Raw genomic sequence first — 12,193 nt, 5'->3', positions numbered from 1 at the left:
TTTGTGGTCCATAAATTTATGAGTTGGTATCTAGTATTATTTGTCTCCTCTGACCTACTAATTTTGGCTCTCTACTTAGGTCCATAATTTTCCTCTTCATAGCTATCTCAATCCCCAATCAATCTCTGAAATTTCTAGGTGAAGATCATCTACCTCCTTGGAACCCACTTTTTTTAATGACTCTATGCATTAGCTTACATTAATGCAGCAGAGGGGACCAAAGCTTACAAGTACTGCATACATTTCACAAGATGTGCTGCAGGAAAAAAAAATGACTAAGAAGGATCAATAATATCCTAGGGTCTTGGTGGACACCTTCCTAGTGGAAGTGGACCTCTGATTCCTGGTGGAGGGTCTCATTCCAACAGGGTCAAGCTTATTGGCATCCCTCAAGTACGGGAAGCCTAATTGGTGGGCCTATGGGTGGTCTCATACCATGTGGCATGGTAAGTTGCTTCAGTCATGTCCAATTGTTTGCAACCCCCAAGGACTGCTGCCAGCAGGCTCCTCTGTCCATTGGATTCTCCAGGCAAAAATAACTGGAATAGGTTGCCATTTCCTTCTCCAGGGTATCTTCCTGACCCAGGGGTCAAACCCGTGTCTCTTATGTCCCCTGCACTGGCAGGCAGATTCTTCACCACTAGTGCCACCTGGGAAGCCCCATACCAGGTGGAGGAGCCATAATTCCTGGAGGTGGGATTGCTCGACCAACAGGTGTGGGTGTGTGGTGTGGATGTAGCCCCCTTTTGGTGGATACTGAGTTGGGGCTCCAGTAACGCTGGCAGTGGCAGCAGCTGCTACAATACCTCTTCCCTGTGGGGTCATTACTTGTTGGGATGGCCCCCCCGCCCCCATGGACAGGGCCTGTTTATCCAGGAAGAGTCTGGGGAATTGGAACACCAGCTGGAACACCTCTGCCAGCTGTTCTACCAACCCCCAGCATCACCAGTAAATGGTACCTGAGCAATGCCAGTATCTTTACAGGGTGGTCCCTCCACAGTCATGGAACCAAGTTCTCCCGGGCAGCCACACCAGACCCCAAACTTGCTTTTCTTCATACTCTGAATGCTTTGAATTCTTTGCCATGATCTTTCTGAATTCATCACAGTCACAGAGGATCAAGTTCACCTACTTGTCAAAAGCCTTAAAAGGGTCATTGAAGACTGAACCACCCTGCCAGTCGCATCTCACGTGTAGTCAATGTGCTGCAGCATCTTGCACCTCTGTCCCATAGTTACGATTGCTGTTCCACCACATTCGATGTCCACAGGACAGTTTCAGGATCCTTAAGACCTAAGGAAGCCTACAGATTAAGGTATGATGCAAGTTCTCCACCGAACACTGCAGGCTGCGGCAGAAGCTTCCAATAGTAGAAGAAGCCTCTTTGTTTTGATCTGTTTCCTCTTGGTATCAGCTACCTGGGTGTTCTGATACTGCTTTAATGACTTCTTGGTGTCTCAGCTAAGAAGACCTGCCTCAGTTCTGCCTGGAAATCTACCACAGGCACTTGCTCCTGCTGGGTGACTGCCTCGGGGACAGGTGACACGGCTGGTTGCTCAGTGAGGCTGCCCTTCATTTGACTTGGGTTCCTACCTCACGTACAGCGCTGCTCCGTAGTCCTCCTCAGGTGTAGACCGTCCCTGGCCTGCTCTGTCACGCCGCTGGCCACTCCTCAAAACAGAACAGAACAGAACAGAAAAGGTCAGTCATCTCCAGGGACCGCTCAGCTCCACCATGCTCTTTGCCACAGGCGCACCAACTAATCACGCCGGCCCTGTCTGCGCATGCGCAGCAAGCCCCCTGACCCCACTTTTGATAGCTGCCTTTCAACTTGCCTTTCTCTAGGCCATCCCCAACAGCTTCAGAGGTAGGAACATGAAACTCGACAGATCTGATTTAAAAGACTTACATCACTGCTGAAAAATGGCTGAGGAGAGTCAGATTTTTCTGTTTGGCCTTTTCTCTTCCACTGCTGCAGCCACGAGAGAGATAATATTGCTAAAGCAATTGCTAGGTGAGCATTTAAGACACTCTAGTGGATCTAACGAGCTTTTCAGGGGGTGCAGTGGTAAAGAGCCTGCCTGTCAATGCTGGAGAACCAGAGACGCAGGTTTGATCCCTGGATTTGGAAGATCCCCTGGAGAGGACATGGCAACCCACTCCAGTATTCTTGCCTGGAAAAGTCCATGAACAGAGGAGCCTGGTGGCCTACAACCCATAGGGTCACCAAGAGCCAACATGACTAAGCGCACGCACACACACACACACACAACTCTAGTTACATGTCATGGTAAATATTTTATCTTATTTATTGATAAAATAATTTGGTCAAATTCTCCAATGGAGCCAGGATTAAAATTCAGAATTTTCTTACCTCAAATCTCACTTTCAAGCCACCACCAAATTGCACATCTAACTGATCGAGTATACTTGTTGGAAATCTCATTCTCCTTTCTCCCTGGTGTCAGAGCTCTGAGTTTCTTGAGTTAATTTTTAGCTAACACTTATTCTAGAACAATTCCAGAAAGTTTGACTTTACAGAAGCAGTTGTCTCAATTCCCTTAATGAGTTATGACTCTGCTATATACAAACTCTCAAATGTAGTCAGGTAGTCACCTTTTTTATTTTATCCTTTTTCCCAATGTCTAAAGGCTATGAAATACTATGAATATGCAATAAATACATCTTAGTGGATTGGTTTTAAAATTATAAAACAGTAAATTCCCTTTTGCATGTGGATATTTCTACAACAACCAGATAGTCTGTACTTAAACTATCTGCTCCCAAAACATTTCTACACTGTTGGTAGGAATGTAAGTTGGTATAGCCACTGTGGAAAACAATGTGGAGGTCCCTCAGAATATAGAGCAGTGGAATCCTACTAAGCCATAAGAAAGAAGGAAAGAGTACCATTTCTAGCAACATGAATATGACTAAAATTATCACACTAAGTGAAGCAATTCAGAAAGACGAAGACAAATGCCATATGATATTACTTATATATATATTCTATGAAACAGAAACAGACTCACAGAGAAGATTTGTGATTAGCAAGGGAAAGGTAGGAAGGGAGAGGAAGGGACTGGGAGTTTGGGGTTAGTAGATGCCAACTACTAAATCCAGAATGGATAAACAAGGTCCTACTGCATAGCACAGGGAACTATAACCAATCTCCCGGGATAAACCATAACGGGAAAGAACATCAAAAAGGAATGCATATAACTCAGTCACTTTGCTGTAGAGCAGAAATTAGCACAACATTGTAAATCAACTATACTTCAGTAAAAAAAAAAATTAAAAATAAGAATAAAAGTAAACTAGCTGCCCCAAAGGGGCTTCCCCAGTGGCTCAGGGATAAAGAATCTGCCTGCGAGGGCAGACGCTGTAGGAGACCCAGGACATGCAGGTTTGATCCCTGGGTTGGGAAGATCCCCTGGAGGAAGGTGTGGCAACCCACTCTAGTGTTCTCACCTGGAGAATCCCATGGACAGAGGAGCCTGGCAGGCTACAGTCCATAGGACTGCAAAGAATCAGAGACAACTGAAGCGGCTTTGCATGCACACAGCTGCCCCAAAATATATAACCAAAATTATAGATTTTAAAATACCTTTGGGATGAATTAGTCTGACATAATTGCAATATATATAATGAGGATGACTTTTCTTTTTCAGTTATATTAAATTATGGTAAAATACAATTAAGATAAAATTTACCCTCTAACCACTGTGAAGTCATACAATTAAGTAGTGTTAAGTATCAGTTCAGTTCAGTTCAGTTCAGTTGCTCAGTTGTGTCCGACTCTTTGTGACCCCATGAATTGCAGCACGCCAGGCCTCCCTGTCCATCACCAACTCCCATTTACTCAAACTCATGTCCATTGAGTCGGTGATACCATTCAACCATCTCATCCTCTGTCGTTCCCTTCTTCTCCTGCCTTCAATCTTTCCCAGCAGCAGGGTCTTTTCCAATGAGTCAGTTCTTCACATCAGCTGGCCAAAGTATTGGAGTTTCAGCTTCAGCATCAGTCCTTCCAATGAATATTCAGGACTGATTTCCTTTAGGATGAACTGGTTGGATCTCCTTGCAGTCCAAGGGACTCTCAAGAGTCTTCTCCAACACCACAGTTCAAAAGCATCAATTCTTCTGTGCTCAGCTTTCTTTATAGTCCAACTCTCACATCCATACATGACTACTGGAAAAACCATAGCCTTGACTAGAAGGACCTTTATTGACAAAGTAATGTCTCTGCTTTTTAATATGCAATCTAGGTTGGTCATAACCTTCCTTCCAAGGAGTAAACGTCTTTTAATTTCATGGCTGCAGTCACCATCTGCAGTGATTTTGGAGTCCAAAAAAATAAAGTCTGACACTGTTTCCACTGTCCTCCATCTATTTGCCATGAAGTGATGGGACCAGATGCCATGATCTTAGTTTTCTGAATATTGAGTTTTAAGCCAAGCTTTTCACTCTCCTCTTTCACTTTCATCAAGAGGCTCTTTAGTTCTTCTTCACTTTCTGCCATAAGGGTTGTGTCATCTGCATATCTGAGGTTATTGCTATTTCTCCCAGCAATCTTGATTCCAGCTTGTCCTTCTTCCAGCCCAGCATTTCTCATGATGTACTCTGCATATAAGTTAAATAAGCAGGGTGACAATATACAGCCTTGACATACTCCTTTATGTATACTCACATCTTTGTACAACCAATCTCAAAAATTCTTTTCATCTTGCAAAACTGAAATGCTACACCCATGAAACAACTCATTTCCCCTCCCTTTGAGTCACTAGCAACTAACTAACCTTCTATTTTCTTTCTCTATGAAATTTTACTACTCTAGGTACTTCATATAAGTGGAATCATACAGCATTTGCCTTTTTGCATCTTGCTTATTTCACTTAGCTGAATGTCCTCAAGGTTCATCCATGTTGTAACAAGCATTAGAATTTCCCTCCTTTTTAAGACTCCATTGTATGTATATACCACATTTTGTTTATCCATTCATCTAATACTTGGATTGCTTCAATCATTTGGCAATTATAAATTATGCTGCTATGAACATGGTTGTGCAAACACCTCTGTTTTCTGAATTCTGTTTTCTGAATTTCTGAATTCTGTTAGATACATACACAGAAGTGGCATTGCTGAGTCACGTAAGAATTACATTCTTAATTTTGGGGAAACTGTCATACAGTTTCCATGGCAGCTGCACCATTTTCTATTTCTACCAACAGCGCACAAGGGTCCCAATTCTCTATAAGGTGATTCCACTTTTTATACTTTCTCAATGTCACCACATCTTGGTCTCCATCTTCTTTTATGCTTCGTTATCAATTGTAAAAACCCTATTTTACACACTTTTGTTTACCTTTGAACAATTTTTTAAAACTAATATTCACTCACTGAGTGCCTACTTTTGATGCTGGGAGTTTTTTTTAAATGAGTAAACACTAGCCCCTCAGCTCTAGAACCTCTCTGACTAGTATAAAACATATAAAAATACTCAAAATTTATAATGTGATATGAAATATAATCATATAATATTTGTCACCTGATATACATATGTAAAAGGAATTCCCAGATGGTTCAGTGGTTAAAAAAAAAAAAAATCTGCCTACCAATATAGGAGACACAGATTCAATCCCTGGGTCAGGAAGATCCCCTGGAGAAGGAAATGGCTACCCATTTCAGTATTCTTGCCTGGAAAACCCCACGGACAGTGGAGCCTGGTGGGCTGCAGTCTATGGGGTTGCAGAAGAGTCCGACATGACTTAGCAACTAAACAACATATGTAAAAAACAAAAAAAACAAAAAACCTGTAAGAATGTTAGCTGATGTTGTGAAGAAAAGACAGCATTATGATTGGATATAGACTGCTGAGAAGGAGTTTCAAGTTGAAAGAGCGTAAAAGAAAAGTACATTATAAACTGGCAATTTTATGATACATATTATATACAAAGGCAGATGGGTTTGAGAGATTGAGACCGTGTTGGTCCCCAAAAATATTAAATGTCATGCAAAATTCTTGTTTACGTTTGTATCATGTAATTAAAATTCCATTCATGAAAATATAAAATGAAATGGGGATAGACTCCACTCCCCAAAGATTAGCTGCCTCTTATAAACCAAGCCCAGCCCAGACCCAGGCATACAAAGTTTAACGCTGTTGTCAGACCATTGCAATTTAGCCCAGTCCTCTGGGACTATGACAGGGCAGAAAGTAGACATCCCATGGTCAATCTGATTTGGAATATTTTTAAAAACCTACCAACCATGCCTCCATTAATTTGAACATGTCATAGAACCACTGTTAGCCTAATTAAAGGCCTCCCTATATGGGGCATCATTATAGACATTCCTGAAAGAGAATCTTCATCAAATTTGCATGGTTAAAATCAATCACAGAAAATGGATACAGATTCCAAGGACATTTGAATATATACTTCCATCAAATTATAAACCCACACAGATATATATGTCATATATATATGGCAGGTATAGTTATATGTATATAAATATATGGGGAGAAGGAAATGGCAACCCACTCCAGTATTCTTGCCTGGAGAATCCCATGGATGGAGGAGCCTGGTAGGCTACAGTCCACGGGGTCGCAAAGAGTCGGACACGACTGAGCGACTTCACTCACTCACTCATACATCTTTCAAAATTATTACCAAGATTATGTGTGTGTGTTATATCCTAAAGAAAGAATGCATACCATAGAATAGAGGATGCATGCGTGTATGCTATCACTTCAGTCATGTCCGACTCTGCAATCTCATGGACTGTAGCCTGCTAGGCTCCTCTGTCCATAAGATTCTCCAGGCAAGAATACTGGAGTGGGTTGCCATGCCCTTCTCCAAGAATAGAGGATAAGTAGATGTTATTGGCAGGTATGTATATTCATAGAGTGGATCAGTGGATCTTTGGGGAAAAGTCATTACTTCTTGCACTTATAAGGCAAGTTCACTGAATGATGTTTTAGGGAAATTCAATTTTAAAAGATAACACACCGGGCCTGGTGCACTGGGAAGACCCAGAGGAATCGGGTGGAGAGGGAGGTGGGAGGGGGGATCGGGATGGGGAATACGTGTAAATCTATGGCTGATTCATATCAATGTATGACAAAATAAATAAATAAATAAATAAAAATTTAAAAAAAAAATAAATTAAAAAAAAAAAAAATGCATATCATGCAGGGGGCCGGGGGTTCCATTCTTGGTCTAGGAACTAAGATCCTGCATGCTGCAACTAAGACCCAAAACAGCCAAATAAATAAATAAACATTTTTAAAAATTAAAAAAAAAAATTAAAAAAAAAAAAGATAACACACTTTGCATATAAAGAGCTAACTATTAATGTAGTAAATCATAGATCACAGTTAGTTAGCATTACCAAGATAGCAGAAAGGGGCACTCGTCAGATGCAAAAAGTAAGAAATTTACTAGCAAAATAATGTTACGATGTGTCTGATTATTTTTACCCATGGAAAGAAAGTATGATATACAAGTCTTTCATTAATGTTTGGGTGCATATGGACTCACCTTATTTTCTCTATCCCTGGAGCCAACAGTTGTGTAATTATTTGATATATATAATTTTTTTATCAAAAGCATTGGTGCACGTCAGTGAGAACTTTCAACCACCTTGAAAATGACTTTTAGAATATTTCATTAGCAGACTGTCTTTCAGAGCCTGAGTTGACATTCATGTTTCTTCATACTAGTCTTTCATCCATAAAACCCTTTGTTCTGCTGAACAGTTTTCAGACAATGTAGGCAATCAAAAAAAAAAAGAAAAGGAAAAGAAAGAAAGAAAAGAAAGCATCCATTCCAGCATTTGATCAGTCTTATTCAAATCTCATCTATTAATAATCTTTTGAAACCTTTCTAAGAATTTTATTTCCCTTCTTTCAGTATCATATTAAAAAAAAAAGCCTCCCAAGTTTAATGAAATGGGAGTTTGATATATCATAAGAATGAGGCACAATTCATGGTTATATTTTATCCACTTTTGTCACTTTCAATAAAGTATGTGGGAAATAACTGCTATGTTCAGTTAGAAGATTTATTTTTAATTACAGAAGATTGAATTTTCAACACTCAAACAACTGAGGGAAAAAACACTCAATTACTTAAATAGCATTTTATACACACCAAAAAAAAAATAACATGTTCAAAATGAAATAATCCAGTCAGATATTTTTCAGTAGTTAATAAAAACAAAATATTAAGTGATTATTTTGAGAAGCAACATGTTTCTAACCCGTCCTATAAAATGCGTATTTTTTGGAACCACAAAGACTCAGGACTACGTAAAACATGGATACCCACTGTGTCTAGTCTCCACAAAGCAAGAATCACATTGACTCCCCCAACCCTTCCAATATTTATGTGCAAAATATATATCATTTCAGCTGAGGTACTTAGGAAGCTTAAAAATGGAGCTATTCCTAAACAAGCAAAATTTTACCATGTCTTGGCATGTGAAAGCACATAATCTGTGAAATATGCACATTTCAAAGCAGAAAATCCAGCTTTTCCTGCACAACTATGCCTACTAATCCCACTACCATAATTTAAACCACCATTTGGAACATTTAGTCATAGGGTTAAACACAAACCATTAAAAACAAAGCAACACTAAGTTCAGCTTGATTTACTATCCTTTATATATTACGCTTCTGCCTGTTGTATCAAGGGCCCTTTAAGGGCCAAACTGGAATTTGCCAGATTCTTTCTTACAATAGAGATTTTAATTTCATCTTTTGTTCTATAATTTAGAATTTCCAAGTTTCATTATGTTTTTATTATTTTGTTGCTCAGGCTAATTTGCTTTTATCATACTTCATAATATTATGGTTTGAGAATGAAATAAAAAGTAGAGTTTGGTTTCAAATTATGTATCTTAGAAGAGAGAAATGGGAATTGTCAAAAAGAAATTAAAGAGTTATAGAAGAAGCAAGATTCTTCTTTTATACTTTTCTTTCCAAAAATGTTACTAAGAATTTCTAAATATGTCAAAATACTTCTTAAACAAGAGAATCGTATTTAAAATACTCATAAGAGTACCTAAAAGCAACTTTCAACCCCCTTCAGCCAGTTAGACAGGAAATACTTCTGTCACGTCTTAGAACTCATACACTGTAATATCAGGATGGAAAAGGAACCAGTTAAGACTGGAGAAAAACTACTTTCTAAGAAAGCTTTCCAAAGAAGTTTCATGGAGAGAAAAGAGTTTAGCAATAAACTTAAATTCACATGAGAGATATTCCAGCATTTGTGCAAAGCTGATAAGGCTTCTCAAACAAGAACCGAACTTTGTCTGGATAGAAGGGGTTAAAACTCATTTAAGGAAGATGACTAATGGCAGGAACAAATGCAGTGATAAACTGAGATGCATGACATATACTGAAGAAGGACAGGGCCATACTGAAGAGCTAAATAGAACACAATAGCTGACCGTGTTCATGCATTTGGATTATGCCTTTGGGATGTTTTTAGGGTTTTGGACATTTGAGCATTTTGTATTCAAAATTTTCACTGAGCACCTGCTATGTTTCAAACACTTCATTAGGCACTGAAGTTATACAGATGATGGTAAGACTTACAATTCTGCAACTTGACAATGGTGAGAAAGAGATACACATACAGTAGAAACCATACTTGGAATTTTTAATTTTGACCTTTTCCCAGACTAGCAATATGCAGTACAATACTCCCCTGATGCTGGGCAGAGGCAGTGAGCAGCAGCTCCCAGTCAGCCACGCCATGACTGGAATAAACAATGAATAACACCTACAACCATCATGTACCTAGACAACCATTCTATTTTCACTTACAGTACAGAATTCAATAAATTACATGAGTCATTCAATACTTAATTATAAAATAGGATTTGTGTTAGACAGTTTTGTCCAATTGTAGGCTAATGTAAGTGTTTGGTGGGTTAGGTGTATTAAATTCTGGGCTTAACGGTGGGTTTATCTGGACATAACCTCACTGTAAGCCGAGGAAGATCTGTAATGACATCTAAAGTAGAATCCCTACTCTCCAGGGGGGAGAGAGCATGTTGGAGAGCTCACATGCATATAAATGAACTTAGCTACAAATCAGGAATGGACTCAAAGACTTAGAGAACGAACTTATGGTTGCCAGAGCGGGGAGAATATGGGGAAGAGACAGGGAGTTTGGGATCAACATGGACACGACACACTGCTATGTTCACAGTGGATAATCAACAAGGACTTACTGGACAGCACAGAGAACTCTGCTCAATGTTATATGGCAGCCTGGGTGGGAGGAGAGATGGAAAAATGGATACACATACAGGCATGGATGAGTCCCTTTGTGCACCTGAAACTATCACAATATTGTTAATCGGCTATATTCCAGTATAAAATTTAAAAGTTTATAAAAAAAGAGAGAAAGTAGGGGCCAGGGTTCCTGCCCTCCAGCCCCTCCCTGCAAAGCCCCGGGATCACATCTCAGAGCTCCTTCAGGCAGCCTCCCAACAAAGCTCTCCCACACCAGGTTTCAATAGCTGCACCCTCCTCCTGCCCCGGTAAGCAGAGGAACAAGAACAGCCTCACTCTCTTACCAGCCCTGCTGGAAGGCCCTGTCGCACGGAGCTTCCCCGCCCCTTCCCCACACCTTGGTACACTGTCTCTTTATTAGGCTCTCCTCAGATGACCCAGTTTGAGAGTGCGATCTGTTCGCGGCTGGGAGCCTGGCAGACGACAGTCCTTATCTCTCTCTCGCTCGCCCACACTTGATGCCACTGTCCCCTCTCTTCTTATCTCTGACTCTTCCTGCTCAGTCTCCTTAATGAGTCTGTCTTCGTGTGGTCAAGAAACAGTGACAACATTTATCTTCAACAGCCCTCCCACGTAAACATATACTCCGAGTAAAAGCAATGTGCTCTGATGGAAGACAAGGTCCCTGAGCAGGGCCTTTACTTGTCACACACACACACACACACACACACACACATACACACACTCCAAATGAGTCTTTTTTTTTTTTTTTTTTTAGTTGGAGGCTAATTACTTCACAACATTTCAGTGGGTTTTGTCATACATTGATATGAATCAGCCATGGAGTTACACGTATTCCCCATCCCGATCCCCCCTCCCACCTCCCTCTCCACCCGATTCCTCTGGGTCTTCCCAGTGCACCAGGCCCGAGCACTTGTCTCATGCATCCCACCTGGGCTGGTGATCTGTTTCACCATAGATAATATACATGCTGTTCTTTCGAAACATCCCACCCTCACCTTCTCCCACAGAGTTCAAAAGTCTGTTCTGTATTTCTGTGTCTCTTTTTCTATTTTGCATATAGGGTTATCATTACCATCTTTCTAAATTCCATATATATGTGTTAGTATGCTGTAATGTTCTTTATCTTTCTGGCTTACTTCACTCTGTATAAGGGGCTCCAGTTTTATCCATCTCATTAGGACTGATTCAAATGAATTCTTTTTGACGGCTGAGTAATATTCCATGGTGTATATGTACCACAGCTTCCTTATCCATTCATCTGCTGATGGGCATCTAGGTTGCTTCCATGTCCTGGCTATTATAAACAGTGCTGCGATGAACATTGGGGTGCACGTGTCTCTTTCAGATCTGGTTTCCTCAGTGTGTATGCCCAGAAGTGGGATTGCTGGGTCATATGGCAGTTCTATTTCCAGTTTTTTAAGAAATCTCCACACTGTTTTCCATAGCGGCTGTACTAGTTTGCATTCCCACCAACAGTGTAAGAGGGCTCCCTTTTCTCCACACCCTGTCCAGCATTTATTGCTTGTAGACTTTTGGATAGCAGCCATCCTGACTGGTGTGTAATGGTACCTCATTGTGGTTTTGATTTGCATTTCTCTGATAATGAGTGATGTTGAGCATCTTTTCATGTGTTTGTTAGCCATCTCTATGTCTTCTTTGGAGAAATGTCTGTTTAGTTCTTTGGCCCATTTTTTGATTGGGTCATTTATTTTTCTGGAATTGAGCTGCAGGAGTTGCTTGTATATTTTTGAGATTAATCCTTTGTCTGTTTCTTCATTTGCTATTATTTTCTCCCAATCTGAGGGCTGTCTTTTCACATTACTTATAGTTTCCTTTGTAGTGCAAAAGCTTTTAAGTTTCACTAGGTCCCATTTGTTTAGTTTTGCTTTTATTTCCAATATTCTGGGAGGTGGGTCA

General features: G+C 40.3%; 1 pseudogene; it reads right to left on the bottom strand.

Annotated features, from left to right (window-relative positions):
* Nucleotides 1-296: 296 nt before the first annotated feature.
* LOC122692728 lies at nucleotides 297-6,272 on the bottom strand (annotated as a pseudogene).
* Nucleotides 6,273-12,193: the final 5,921 nt, after the last annotated feature.

The sequence above is a fragment of the Cervus elaphus genome, chromosome 4 (assembly GCF_910594005.1).
Source record: "Cervus elaphus chromosome 4, mCerEla1.1, whole genome shotgun sequence".
Taxonomy (NCBI): Eukaryota; Metazoa; Chordata; class Mammalia; order Artiodactyla; family Cervidae; genus Cervus; species Cervus elaphus.
This window is presented reverse-complemented; position numbering and strand designations above follow the sequence as displayed.